The sequence below is a fragment of the Cynoglossus semilaevis genome, chromosome 19, assembly GCF_000523025.1.
Source record: "Cynoglossus semilaevis isolate Cse_v1.0 chromosome 19, Cse_v1.0, whole genome shotgun sequence".
Taxonomy (NCBI): domain Eukaryota; kingdom Metazoa; phylum Chordata; class Actinopteri; order Pleuronectiformes; family Cynoglossidae; genus Cynoglossus; species Cynoglossus semilaevis.
Genome location: NC_024325.1, coordinates 14,543,014 through 14,547,997, shown reverse-complemented (window position 1 = coordinate 14,547,997; position 4,984 = coordinate 14,543,014). Strand labels below are relative to the sequence as shown.

The window sequence follows — 4,984 nt, the reverse complement described above, 5'->3', positions numbered from 1 at the left end:
TTCTCAGGCATGCAGCGGACACCCGGCGTTAACGCACACGTGTGGTTGTGTATTTAAAACTCACAGAACGCACAGACACACAAACTCTAGGCAGCTACTGCACCGTGCATGAAATGTACTGAAAAGACGTCCGTCTTCTGGCCAAAAAAAAACAAAAAAACAACAAACAAAAACAACAACAAACAAATGTTTATTTTGAACACAGGATTGTGGGTGTTATATTTTTCCTAAATCGCTTTGTATGTTAACACTCAAGGGCTGTGTGTTACTGAACTTCAGGGGCTTTGGCAAAATTACTGCTGTGTTAAAAACAAAGAAACGGAAAAAAACAAAACAAAAAAAAAAACGATACAACGGTGCGTTCTGACTTAGCTTTATGGAACTTTTTTAAAAATAATTGTTGTAACTTAAATATCTGCTGCACAACAGTGTAAGTATGTGTGTAGCCTGGAGTAGAGCGTCATTATAACTCTTATGAAATGTTCCCCTTTTTAAAAAGATAGTTTGGACACAATGTAGTAGCGTAGAGCAATTTTTATATATATTTTTTAAATTTAATGATAGCAGGTTTTTTTGTTGTAACTTTTACATGTTTACACCACACTCACACAGCCAGTGTTACGTCACCTCTTGTGCGTTTGGCTTCTAAAAAAGCCAAAAAAAATATTTTACAATATTGTCCTGCCTTTTTATAAATAAAACTGTACTGTGTATTTTTTTAAACAATGTACTTCATGGTTACTAACCTCCACAGGCCATACTGACTTCTCATGTTCATGTCTCATCTTCCCACATAGCAAAACTGGTCATGTGACTCATACAGCAGTCAACATTGTGGCTCTCTCCGTGGTGCAAACTTCTATTATTTGTATTTATTTAAAAAAATAATAAATAAATAAATACTCGATTACAAAATTAATTAACAATTTACATGTTGTTTTTGTTTTTCAATTTCGTCTTTCCTAATCTGCTCTAGTGCCCTCTAGCGGAGGCGCACCTCATATCATACAATTTCTAAAGTTACATGTTGTTTTTTTGTTTTTCAATTTCGTGTCTTTCCTAATCTGCTCTGGTGCCCTCTAGCGGAGGCGCACCTCATATCATGTATTCATAGGCCAATATTTGGTATCTACAACGAGCTAATGACGTCACATTTTTGTCCATTAGGTTCTAAGTCAATACTCACAGATGGGACGAATGGGACTAGAGTTCGAGTCCACTTCACTTCCTGTTGCAGAATTTCCACATTATTTCCGAGTCTTCAAGTCCATGTCCCGTCATATTTTAATATGTTCTAGAGCATTATCACTGTTGGCTAAAGTTCGAGTCCCACGTTCTCGACACCAGTCACTACAGGCTTGAATTTAAATGTCAATGTCCGGACCAGTTTTGCTGTGCGTGGAACCAACGTCCTGTTCAACTTGAATTTTATTTATTTACATTTTAAACCAGTATCAAACACAACTGCAGCTTAGAGGAAAATAGGGAAAAAAAAAAAAGACACCGCCGTCTTCATTGCTGCACCAACACTGGCTGAGAACGTTCTAGTAGTTGCCGCTTCACCAATCCTGCATTTCCTCGTCTGTCCACCACACTGTGCTGTTTCACTACATTTCCATGACATCGACACAGTTGTTGCACCTTATTGGACGAACATGCACTTAGTAACCACCTGTTGAGGAGCGTAAAGCGTAATGAAATACTCAGTAATATCTTTATATAAGTGTGAGTTTGTTTGTTTGTTTTTTTGTTTGTTTTTCAAATGCTTTTAGCTTCCGATGTTCTGACTGTGAGGTACAATCACTCGTGGGAACCCCTTTGACTACTTCTCCCTTTGTACTGATGCTGTGTTTGTACGTGTTTTGGAAATAAAAACAGTAGAGTACCATTTTTAAGTCAAAATAAATTTTCTGAATTTAGAGTCTGTTACAGAGCTCTTTTCTTTCTAGAGTTTTCTCTGACCTCGGGCTACTGTCTCCACACATACTGTGCATATCTCGTCTGATTTACATCAACTTCAGTTCACAGTGAAGTCCCTCAGTTTTTACATTTGTGTCCAGAGGGCTTGTTTACATCGAAATATAACTACAACTTTAAAAAGATATATTGAAATAACTGTAAATTATACAGTAGGACCATAAATAAGGAAGAGGTCTGTGTGTTAGCTGCGATGCTAACTTCTCTTCTTTCTTCTTTGTTTTCAATCTTTTTCTTCTTCTGCCCCCTCATCTTCCTCTTCTTCTTTCAGTCCATTTGAGTCCAATTGAGTCCAGATCTGTGCAGCAAACTGGTTAGATAAACAGTGAGACAATCATTGCAGGTTGTGTTGTCAAGGTCTGTTTTCTCTCTTCACCTCCGTCAGTCTTCACTTCCTGTCCACTCTCTCTCTCTCTCTCTGTGGAACTAAGATATGAACTTTGGAAACTTTTCTCATGTTTCTCATGTCGCTGCTCAGGAACCGTTCAACACAGATGACTGTGGAGGATTTTCTCCCAAACTCCCAAACTGCACGTTGACTCCCATCGTTACCTGCGAGGAAGCCTTCGGCTCTGACTCCCAGCTCGTGGCCCCAGGCTGTTGTCTGCTTTACCTGCCCTGATGTAATGCTCCTGGAAGTGAAGTGATGCCTGTGACTGGCAGAGGAGTGAAAATGTGTGGCAGGGAAAATATTTGACAAAACTGGTCAAACTGCTGCAGACTGGATTAAAACTTTTGATTAAAAATTGATTTTTTTTTCTACAGTTTTACCAAATATAACCTGTGTTAGACATAAATGTCTCTGTGCTGAAAATATGTGCATTTTGATTGCATTTAATGTCACACTTGATTGTGGAGATTATGAAACAGATGGACTTGGCCTCTGTGTCCTCCCCGTCAGTCCTGATGAGAGAATATATAATCTTCAGGTTGCAGATGACGGATTATTTCAGATTACAGACAAACAAGGAGTTTATTCCATCACTGGTTTATTCCTTTTATTATTGTATTTCGACCCAGTCTTGGAACTGTGGCTCGGACATCAGCTGTACGAATGGGTTAAAAACGATCGGCAAAAACGATCATCAAAAATACATTTGACCTTTTCTCTGTGGCCTGAACTGACATTTCATTTTTTTAAATTTATGCCACAAACGTGGCGTCCATTCACAACTCTGTGTGAACTGTGATACTCGCTGTCATCTCTCCCTCCTCTGCTGGGAGAGATTATTCCTTACAGCCGCCTTAATATAGTCTTATCTCTCCTTGAGCCAAATCTGCTTCGCATCACAGTTGACATTTGTATCTCGCACTGTCTGTGAGGTCACAGTCTACAGGCGGGGAGCCAAATGCAGTGATCTGTAGTAAAAAAAAAACCTAAAAAAAACCTGGATCTCTGACAAACAGCCTATAGACAAACTTCATTAAGTCAGACATTGACCGTCCAGCTTGTCCAGGGCTGCAGGGCAGCTGGGCATCGGTCCTAGCACTGCAGCAGGCTGACACGAATACTGAGCAGAGCCTTTGTTAACTGCTGTACATGTTTAATGTCTGCTCCAGCTGCAGGCAGACGGCTCTTAGGGGGTACATTTAAAAAAATGGAGATATTTCAGGTACTTACTTTTTTTGGCAGTGGAAATGAAAAACAGGATTATCTGCAATATATGTAATCAGAGCAAGTTGGATTGAATTCCTCCCATGGCACGAGAATAATGTTAATGCAGAGTCAATGTGCACCGCAGACTGAACATAACAAACGGATGGAGCTACAGCATCAGCCTTGGATGCACCTGATCATCATCAGAAAAAAAGAATATTTTCACTGAATTTGGTGTCATCATCAGAGCTCTGTTTGGGAAAAAAAAAGAATATTTTCACTGAATTTGTTCATCATCAGAGCTCTGTTTGGGGAAAAAAAGAATATTTTCACTGAATTTGTAACATTTCGAACAACTTTTCATAGTCTCAGTAACTACGTCTATAGTCATAATAAAGAGAACATGTCAAAGACGCAGATGCAGACCTCCAGATTTCCAAACAAAGACTACCATCCTCTCTGCAGCCAGGGAACAAAATGCTGGACTGTGAGGTTTTGAACATCATATTTTTTGCAGCATCTGCTCAGACAGCAGCACGGTGTGAATCTGTGAATCTGTGTGTCAGCAACGGTGAAGCCTCAACTTTGAAATCGTGCCTGTAGCGCACAACAGAACCCAGACCTTAGAGTTGGACGAGAGCAGTGAGTTCTTAGAGAAAAACATACAAAAAAGTATTGGTTTTTTGATATTTTTGATGACTGATTTTCTTTCTTCGAACCCGTATTTCTCAACCTGTCGTTTTGTCTATAATTATTTAAATGTAAGTTATTATATTTAATGAATGAATGAATAATAACAATAATTATAACGATTATTATTATTATTATTATTATTATTATTCGTATAGTAGTAAAAGTTTAGGTTTGTCCCGCAGCCCAACGTTCTTGCTCGAACGTCCCTTTTTTTTCGTCGTTACGGCAGTAAAACAAAAACAAAACACTTGGTTCCAAGTGGCGTGATTAAGATTGGTTTTATTTTGTAGGATTTTACCGGAAGTGGTCTTCACTTCCGTCAAATTCACTCTCGCCCCTGTGAAGCACCACTGTCTCCTCTCCTCACTCTGTGGCTCCTGCAGCTCTGGACGCGCATCAACTAATGAATCTCACCTGTTGACTTAATTTTTTTTCTTTTTGATCCAACATTTCCCCCAATTATGTGACACTAACTGTCCTGTTCCAGGGTATTTTGACTCACATCTGATTTAATTTCCCTGCCCGTTCACACGCTGTGAATCACTGGAGTGATGCAGCGCGGAGAGGAGTCGCGTTTGGAATAAAAACTTAAGGATGCGCTCTGGGGCTGGAGCCAGGCGTCGGCTGTCGGGGCGCAGGGATTCCGCCGATTCCCCCCTGTCATGGTGTCAGTGTCGGCGGGGGGGTTTTTTGGGGGAACCCAGGGGGGGAGAAGAA

General features: G+C 40.0%; 1 long non-coding RNA gene across 1 annotated transcript; it reads right to left on the bottom strand.

Moving 5' to 3' along the window:
* Nucleotides 1-568: 568 nt before the first annotated feature.
* LOC112488632 (uncharacterized) lies at nt 569-1,431 on the bottom strand. Its single transcript, XR_003052934.1, has 2 exons — nt 1,095-1,431; nt 569-997 (listed from the first exon to the last, which is right to left on the bottom strand). It is a non-coding gene; the product is annotated as an uncharacterized LOC112488632 (long non-coding RNA).
* Between the last annotated feature and the right edge of the window lie 3,553 nt (nt 1,432-4,984).